The sequence below is a fragment of the Taudactylus pleione genome, unplaced genomic scaffold (assembly GCF_031769625.1).
Source record: "Taudactylus pleione unplaced genomic scaffold, aTauple2 ptg001005l, whole genome shotgun sequence".
In the NCBI taxonomy this organism is placed as follows: Eukaryota; Metazoa; Chordata; class Amphibia; order Anura; family Myobatrachidae; genus Taudactylus; species Taudactylus pleione.
The window spans coordinates 1,128,563-1,138,611 of NW_028285406.1; positions in this window are offsets into that span (position 1 = coordinate 1,128,563).

The window sequence follows — 10,049 nt, forward strand, 5'->3', positions numbered from 1 at the left end:
TTTTCCTGTGCGAGATGCCTGTTAAACGTTTCTTGTGATGAAATCTATGCTGTGTTTGGAACACTTTAGGGAGTCGCAATAAATCTGTGAAAGAAAACTCAACTAGTCTTGTTTTGCGTACTGTACTTGCGTAGCATTGCAACGTGTTACTGTCCCGGAGCCCGGACGCAATGGTGACGTTTGAAAATGGGGTTTACTTGGGGAGGGGCAGAAAACGCATGTCTGGTTGCAACGAATCGGCCACCTCCCCATTGCAGGCTAGTTACTTTATTCTGCAGGCAAAGTCTCCCATCCTGCACAATGCTTATATTCAAACAGTGGGTAGAGGGGGGGGGGTGTATCCCTGAGTATTGCGTGCACTGTGCTGCTGTTCAGTGTCCATGGATGGTTTAGAGTTAAGCTGGCCACACACTAGACCAACTTACATCCAACCAGCCAACTTGTTGATTGGTTGGAATGAAAATCTGGTGAGGAATGGGAGTAAATGATCAGCAATTTGCTCCTAAATGTCAGAAAACAGATGAAAATGGTCGTCAGACAAGTTTGAACAAATTGCTTAGATCAAACATTTAACAAACCTGTCTGATGACAATTTTCATCTGTTTTCTGGCATTTAGGAGCAAATTGCTGATCATTTACTCCCATTCCTCACTAGATTTTCATTCCAACCAATCAACAAGTTGGCTGGTTGGATGTAAGTTGGTCTAGTGTGTGGCCAGCTTTAATGTGCTGTATGGAGATGATATCACAGTACCCTATGTTCAGCCAATCAACACTCAAACAGTGTGATACTAAAAAAAAATCCAAGCCTCTAACAAGGGTGTGGTCAATAAGCAGCCCTCCAGCTGCAGGGGGGACTACACATTCCAGCATGCCCTGCCACAATTTTCCTATCAGAGCATGCTAAAACTGTGGCAGGGCATGCTAAGATCTGTAGTCCAACAGCAGCTGGAAGGCTGCTTATTGTCCACCTTGAGGGTATATATACATGGAGACAATGGACGGTAAATTAATACAGGGGAGGGGAGGTTAATGGGAGGGGGAGTGAGTATATGTAGGTTACAGCTAATGGACAAATTCAATGTCTGACGTTATTGACACTATACTGTGGAATACTATGGAAACCACAAAACTATTTTGGTAAACAAGCAAATACATTTGTGCCCTGTATTGGACGATGAAACAATTGGTAGCTGTATAAGACTGGTTGGAACATGTTTGTGTAGATGGCTACTGATTCACAGTCTTCAATTTGCTCCTGGTTGTTAAACATTTTATGGTCCACAGCGGTAATACGTATTTACTAGAAAGCTTAGGTCTATTATGGCAGAGGTATAGATGTGATTGCCGAGTTATGGTGGTTGAGAAAATGACTTGCGCACTGACTTACAGGGGACCGGAAGAGTAGAATTGCTTCCTCCCCACCATCTCACTAGAGGTCCGTCTTACAGTTTGTCCAATTGTCCCAGAAATCTATAGGAAAAAAAAAACTGGAATAAATAAGAGGGTTTTGAAAATCCACTGCTTAGTAAATATGTCCCTTTTTCTTCAGGATCTAAATGGATCCACAGGGATACCATGGGGAATAATGTGGTTTGAGTGAACCAGGCAACAAACAATTAAAGCTTTCAGCTCCCAGGATGCCTCTTGTCCACCTCCAGATGCACCCTGCCACGGACATCCAGTTCGTCTGGCGTGGCAGGATTCGGACGCACTGTTGTAACAGGACTGCTCAGGCAGTCCTAAGCTTTTATTTTAGGTTTTATTTTCTACTAGCTGGAGTACCCGGCATTGCCTGGGTGTTAAGAATGTTTGTTTACACAGGCCTTACGAAAAGTGATGCAAACTTCCCCGTCAACAGGCCTGTAACGGTGTAAAGAAACATCCGAGATAGAAGCATTCCAAATTTGTCAGATGTACAGTGTAAACACGGCCAAGAGCTTCTGTTGCTCTGATACCAGGATGACTGTGTACTTCCTGGTTGCTGGATCGCACTCTGAAATGCTCAGCAACTACTTCCAGTTCCTTGTGGAGCAGTTTCTGGCATTCAGGGTCTCAACGGTGTATAATCATCCAATTGGTTTTACTCTTCAGGGGCTGACAAAGGAATTAATTTTGTTTCAGATCTGAATCTGGTTTTGTTTGTTTTTTTTCCCTTGGTGTTTGGTTTTTTGGTTTTGGATCTGGATTTTTTTCTTCAAATATAACAGCTAAAATCACATAAAATGGGCCTGTTTTTGTTCCTATAGTATTTAACCTCAATAACATTTATTTCCAGTCATTTCCAATCAATTTTGACCACCTCACTTTTTTTTTTTAATCTAGATTAAGGCCAAAAGGTTGCATCCAGCTAGCTGGCTGACTAAGCGAAGTGACACGGGTGGCACTAACGTGGCAGTTCAGCTTCCAATTTCCAACACAGATACAGTGTGGGTTGGATACACCAATAGTGCACTTACTGTGACTGCAGTGTCGGCAAAGCGGGGTTGCTGACAGTGTCCTCAGTACATGGAATTGCGGTGCTGGCAGTGTCCTCAGTGAAGGGTACCGGTGATGTCGGCAGTGCAGGGGTGCCAGCGGTGTCCTCAGTGCATGTGTGCTGAGTGTCGGCAGTGCAGGGCTGCTGGTGGTGTCCTCAGTGTGGGGGTTGCTAACTATGTCCTCAGTACGTGGGGCAGCATTGCATTGTCGGCAGCGGGGGATGCTGCCAGTGGAGATGTCGGCAGCGGTGGGTGCCGGCGGTGTCAGGCAGCGAGGGATGGCGGGCGCCATCTTTTGCTTCCTGTGTTTATATTAAATGGGCTTAATGCTAATTGGCTGAGAGCCATGACAGACTGCTTTCTTGGCGTTAAGCCCGCTCAATACAAAACCTCGGGACCCGACAGCGGCATCACAAGGTTTTGCCTCGGGTGAGGGATCTGGGGCAGGCAGGGAGATCCAAGCTTGGCTCGGATCGCCCTGGATCCCCGAAATTCGGGTGGGTACGGTTCTTTGAGAACCGAACCTGCTCATCCCTAATAAATTCATACAGCATTTAAAAGGTACTGTAAACTCCACGCGAGAGCCATAGTAAATGATGTTCAGAGACTTAGATTATATGCTACAGAATAAAATTCCATAATTCCTTAGTATGTAGCAAAATGCATGTTATAAAATCAAATTATGAAATTAAACAAAAACATTTACATTTTTATTATTGACCTTGCAGATGGCCCAAGAAGAATGGTGTCCAAATCTGCATCTAACAATAAACCAAACAGGACAATGCTTTTAGTCTTCTTTGGTGTTTTGGCTGTAGAACCATTTGAGATCTTGGCTTGTAAACTGGGCTAAATCCTTTTCTAATTCCGCACCTGACCTGTAGAGGGCGAATGCAATGCCAAAATTGTGGTTTTCAATTAAAAGTTTAACAGTAATTTCGATTTTAAAATTTATTTTTTTTTTTTTAGTTGCCTCCGCTGTGTTTTTAATACGCTCGTATGTAAAATTTCACGAGCTTGGCTTGTAAACAGTGGATTTGTATAGAAAGACAGAAGGACAAATTTTAATTTTTATAAGATGTTTTTGAGTTAGCAGTGCTGAGTGTCTGAATTAAGATGCATGCACTGCAACTCTCTTACTCCGCCGGGCTGCAACACTGGTGACATCTCTGATTTCGGTGGGTCACGGCATAGCTTGCTGGGGCCCGGACTGCAACCGGACGCACAGATGTCTGGTAAGGTGACTCCTCGCTTATGGGGAATCATGCACGGCAGTCTTGGCATCAGGTGCTGGAAGCGCTGCAGTAACGGCCTGGTTAGTCTGTGTCCTCACTAGACTACCGGGGCCTTATCGCCTGACGCCGGGGATCGGCAGCAGACTCTTATGAGGCCAGCGAACCTGGCTAGTTGGGCTCTCTGTCCCCCCCCCCCAACACAGTTCCTTCAAGGGTTTTTGCGCATCTGGGTCGTTCCTCCTACCTGCCTCGTGTACATGCGATGCTCACAGTTCACTATCGGAGCGCTGCTGTAGCTGTTGGTCTCGGGAGGTTTTGGGTCAGTCTCCCTGTGTACCTCTCCCATGGGTCAGGTATATGGTGCTCTATATCCTACCTAGCATCATGTTGGTTTAGTAGTTGATTTAGAGCCCATTGCAACTAAATTGCATATGCATTGTATGTGACTGTTTGCTAGCTGCTGTGTTGATTCTGCCTTTTTTTCTACTTCAGGGTCCACTGGGTTGACCTTGGGGTATAGGTTGGGAACCAAATCTGGGCACCACGCAGTTAAAGCTTTCAGCTCCCAGGATGCACTGGGCCCACTCTCCCTATAACCCCGCCCCCAAGCCAGGGGCACCTCAGTTTTAGTTGGTGCCCGGCCGGAGTCGGGTCACCCTTAGCGTAGGGGGGCTGCCCCTATGCTTTAATTTTATTTTAAGAGTTTTCATTTTATTTTATTTTTTAACTTCAGAGTGGCAGACTGTCCATTGGACATCCAAGCTGCCGCTCCTACACCCCGCTGGCACCGCCACGTCAGTACAGATCTGGGGATCGTGTCTGGACCCCAGAGTCCGTACTAGCTTAGCTGTGGAGGTATCCCAAGGCTGCAGCCGGATCGACAGGTACAAGTAAGATCGCGGGTCACCGCTTGTGTATCCTGCAGTCTTCTGCCTCCGGTCTCTGGGGACAGACCGGAGGCACTAGCAGCAGCGGCGGCAGGCTCCCCCCCCCCCCCCCTGTGGAGGCATACCCCGTGTGACCACTAGACCACCTGGGAGTTATCCCTGCAGCGGGAACGGCATCCCCGGAGGTTAATTGTAGTTTAGTCGGTGCCCGGCCGGAGTCAGGTGGTCCACACACGGGGGGGGGGGGCCTGTTCACAGCCCCTGAAGATTTCTAAGCAGTGAAGTGGACAGTCTGATGGTGGGCGTCCGCCATTAGTCATTTCACCCAGGACTTGGGGTCTCCTGGGGGTGCTGGTCCGCAGGTGGATTCCTGCGCTCCACCTAACTTCCAGGTACAGCTGACTGTAGCAGCAGTACCGCTCCGGCTTTCCTTGGGGTAATTGCAGGCCTGGGGAGGATGCGGATTCAAAGAAGGGCCTAGAATGTCTCCCGTACAATGGACAGGTTCTGTTTGGGCCAGCTCTGGAAAAGATTGTAGACACGCTGGTAGCAGCAAAATCTGCGTGCTTTCCTTCAGCTCCGTCCGCCTCGGGGTCAGGAACGTCGTCCTTTTGGTCCTATCGGCCTCAGGGAAAGTCAAAGGCTCAGTCCTTCCGAGGTAATCAGGAAACAAGAAGCCCTCTAAGCCTAGGAAGCAGGCCTGGAGCACCAGATGTCCAACTGCCAAGCCTGGCGCTAAGCCTGCAGCCTGACGGGGCGGGCCTTCTCTTGGGGCATCCCATGGTGAGAGGCTGACTTCTTCGATTCGCCCGGTGTTGGTGTCAGATCACCATGGACACTTGGGTAAGGGAAGTTGTCTCACTGGTATGCATTCTCCTTCCGAATGCGGCCTCCCCATGAAAAATTTACCACGGACTTTCATTCAAATCCAGAGAAGGCTCTGGAAATTCACAAGTTTGTACAATCCATGCTCCAGGAAGGGGTTATTGCACCGGTCCCGTTACCCCAGAGGGGGATGGGTGGTTATTCCAATCTCTTCCTGGTGCAAAAACCAAATGGGTCGTACAGGCCTATCCTCAACCTGAAGTCCCTAAACAAATATCTGAGGGTACCTCTGTTCAGAATGGAAACCCTGTGTTCCATTATTTTGGAACCTTGGTATTGTGTCTCTGGACATCCAGGATGCCTACCTTCATGTCCTGATAGCGGCTTCTCATCAGCGCTTTCGTGGGGTTTGCGGTAGCAAACCAGCATTTTCAGTTTCGGGCATTACCATTTGGCCTTTCTACAGCCCTGAGAGTGTTTACCAAAGTTATGGCGGAATATCTGTGCCTGCAGGGGGTACACCTCCTGCCGTACCTGGACGATCTGCTACTCCTAGCAGGGTCTCCAGAGGTACTTCACCAACACCTACAACTGACTATAGCTGTGTTGCAGAATCACGGATGGCTGATAAATTGGAAAGAAGTCTCTAATGCCGTCTCAGAGAATGCTCCATCTCTGAGCACTGCTGGACACTCAGCAACAGCGGATCTTTCTGACAGTGGAAAAGATCTGTGTTGCAGACAAGAATTCGAACTTGTCTGCGGGATGGTCCATGGTGTCGACGTTCGACATGGTGGAATATGCTCAGTTTCACTAAAGACCTCTACAAAAATTGATCCTATCCAACTGGGACAGGATACTTTTTCGGCTGAAGGTTCAGACGCTGGTGCTATCTCCGGAGGTACGTCTATCATTAACCTGGTGGCTTTAGACATCTCATCTCAAGGGACACCCCTTCTAGATCTCGGATTTGGATCCTCCTGACGATGGATGCCTGTCTCAGGGTGGGGCGCTGTGTCTCGTCCACACGTGTTCCAGGGCCGGTGGACCATGGCGGAGTCTGCTCTTCCGATCAACATATAGGAACTTCGGCAGTCTTTCGAGCCTTACAACAAGCAAGACCATTTCTACAGGGGCATCCACTACAAATTCAGTCAGACAACGCCATGACAGTGGCTTACATAAATCACAAGGAGGAACTCTTAAGTCAGGCAGCTCTGAGAGGTACCTCTCATTCTGACTTGGGCGGAAGGAAATCTACCAGCCATCTCGGCAGTGTTCATTCCCAGAGTGTTCAACTGGGAAGCTGACTTCCTCAGCCGTCATGACGTGTCCAGGGGAATGGTCCCTTCACCAGGAAGTATTTGAGCTCCTAGTGGACAGGTAGGGCCTTCCGGAAATAGACCTCATGGCATCCAAACACAACCGCAAGCTGCGGGCGTACAGATCCCGAACAAGATACGCAGAAGCTCATCTTGTAGACGCTTTGTCGGTACGGTGGACCTTCCAGTTCGCGTACCTGTTTCCTCCGTTCTCACTTCTGCCTCCGGGTGCTTTGGAAGTTCAAGCAAGACGGAGGCACGATACTGTTGGTGGCTCCAGCATGGCCCAGACGTCACTGGTACTCAGATCTTCGGAGTCTCTCCATCGATGCTCTGTGGTTGCCACCTCAGCCCCCGGACCTGTTGTCTCAGGGTCCGTGTCTTTATCCGGATCTGGGTCGTCTGTCTTTGATGGTGTGGCTCTTGAGACATCCCTATTGAGATCAAACGCCTGCTTCGGCCAGGTTTACCACAGGGTCTGGCATACCTATTTCGAATGGTGTCGACCTAGGGGGTACGATCCTCTGGTGTTTCGGGTTTCCAGAGTACTAGCCTTTCTTCAGGCGGGCTTGGATCATGGTCTGCGCCTTGCCTCTTTTCAAGGTGCAGGTTTCAGCGTCTGATCGTTCCGCTTGCTGATGTCCACACCTTTTATGCAAGGGGTCCTTCGCATACAGCCTCCATTTGTCCCTCTGGTGGCTCCTTGGGATTTGGCTGTGGTCCTGAAGGCCCTACAAGGTCCCCCATTTGAACCACTGGGCTCAGTGGACCTCAAATGGCTTACAGCGAAGGTTGTTTTTCTTTTGGCTATTGCTTCTGCCAAAAGAGTGTCTGATCTGGGGGCTCTTTCCTGTCGCCCCAGCCCCCCCTCGCCGATTTGATTTTTCAGAAGGATAGGGCGGTTCTTTGGACTCGCCCTGGTTTTATCCTTAAGGTGATATCCAGTTTCCACATCAATGAGATCATTGTTCCGGCCTTTTACTCTCCAGGTTTGTCTGTGGGTGAGGCCACGTTGGATGTAGTTCGCGCTCTTCGCATTTATGTGGAGCGCACTTGTTCATTCTGGAAATCGGATTGTTTGTTTTGTACGGTTTCCGTAAAAAGGGTTGGCTGGCCAATAAGCAAACTTTGACCTGTTGGATTCGATTGGCGATTTCTAAGGCCTATGTTCATGAGGGCGTTCCTGTTCCGGCCTCCGTCACTGCTCATTCTACGAGGTCTGTGGGCAGCTCGGCATGGTTCCTCGGCTACTCAGCTGTGTTAGGCGGCCACGTTCAGACCTTTTTGAGGTATTTTGCTTTTGATACTTTCGCCTCTCAGGATGCTTCCTTTGGGTGGCGGATTCTCCTTTCTGCACAGGAGCGTCCCCACCCTTGAAGAGTACTGCTTTGGGACATCCCCAGGGTAACTTTCCTGTGGACCCTTAAGTAGAAAACGAGAGATGGTAAGAACTTTATCTCTGTTTCTACGAGGTCCTTAAGGTCCACAGGGCGCCCGCCCTGATGCCCTGTGCTTCAGAAGGGTCTTGTTCTGGTCTCCTCCTTTCTGTGAGTTTGAGTTTCTTGTGCGTGCCGTACTTTCTCCTTTCTTTCTTTCCTCCGGCCTCTGGCTTGGTACGTAACTGAAGCTGCCTTGGCCGGAGGGTGGGGTATAGGAAGGGAGCCTGGTGAAACCTGTGAGGCTCAGAAGTTTAACTGTGTGGTGCCCGGTCTGGTGTCCAGACTACCTATACCCAAGGTAACTCCCTGGGGACCCTAAGGACCTCGTAGAAACAGATAACAAAGGTAAGTTCTTACCATATATTGTTTTCTGCATTCTATGTGACTTATGCTACTGCTGACTCTGTGTGCTTTTTCTCTCACCTATCAGTGTATTTCTATACCTTTTCTTTACAAACAGCCCTAATGCAGGTGTACTTAAGGTGGTTCTGAGACCTCACACATATATTTGTTAGGCTTGCCTCCTACCTGCCCCGGGTAATTTTAATTCGTATTGGTCCTTGCATTGCAGTACACACATGTAATGGGCACTATTACAGGTAAGTCCTAGATAAATGTATACAATGTGACAGTATTAGGGATGTTAGGGACCCACCTGATGAGATGGTTCACCGTGAAGTGGTAGGTGGGCAAACATCTTTGGCCAAACATGTACTAAGAACCTCTATATAACACCATGTTAATTGATAGAATAAAAAATATATAATAATCTTAGTACTTAGTGTGCATGAGCTTCCCCCTTTTTTTCAGCAATAGGTTTGTCATATACAGTTTCATGCTGCACATTGTCCTATTTTAGATGGAACTGTGTTGCATACGCTGATAATGGGTCCCTGCAGCTAATCTTCGTGCCAGTCAGGACCAGTATAGTGCTGCTTGATATTTCCACAATGATTGTTGGTCAGATATATCTGACCAGGAAATAGAGCACGATACTGCACCCATTTTTGCTATCCTGCAAGTCATGTGCTGCAGGTGTGAGTATGGAGGATTTGACTCAGGAAGGGTCATGTCTAAGGTGCCATGTGCCGGGCCTCTTACAGGACCCCCTTGGGCGGTTTGTTTTCTCAAAACCCAAGCCTCCATTGCGGATCGCCTTGCGACCCCCATAGTTGTAACCCACGTGGGGTTGCTTCAACATGCTACCCTTCCCTCTCAGTATCTCTCAGTTCTTGCGGTTTACCCCTGTGACAGACTATCGTTCCCTACTGGGGTTTTTCAGAGTACATGCAATTTCCTCAAGTACCACAACAGTCTGTCATTTCCCTTGCAGGGTTTACCATAAGTCACCCTGGGTGGATGTCATTTCTACAAAATAAAAGATGGCGTAATAAACACCCTGTGGTTACTTCCCAGTCTGCACTGCTGTCTAACACAGATCATCAGCCAAGGGAGCACTGGATGATGTTTCGGACTCCTATCCCTTTCACACGAGGGGGAGCCTAAAACAAGTAGTATCCCTGCTTGGGTGCTGGCAGTCATGTCCATCCTAGTTATAGAGTATGTTGAACTTGCACCTAAATCAAATCACCCTCAGTTTAAGCATTAAGGTGTCTTTGGCTGTTTTTCCCCCACTCTGAGCAGCGGGTGGATCACATGGCGGGGGTCTAGCAATCGCCAGATTGGAGGTATCACAAAAGCGTTTGGCCTCATGTTACCCATTCCCTGAGGGTCATTGCGGGTGATAGGGATCATCTCCTGGGGTGGATTCTCCTGTTACTCATCTGATTAAGAGCACTACTATGCCTCCCATCCCTGCTCTGACGGATTCTACAGGATACGTAGGTGGTAACTTTGCCTG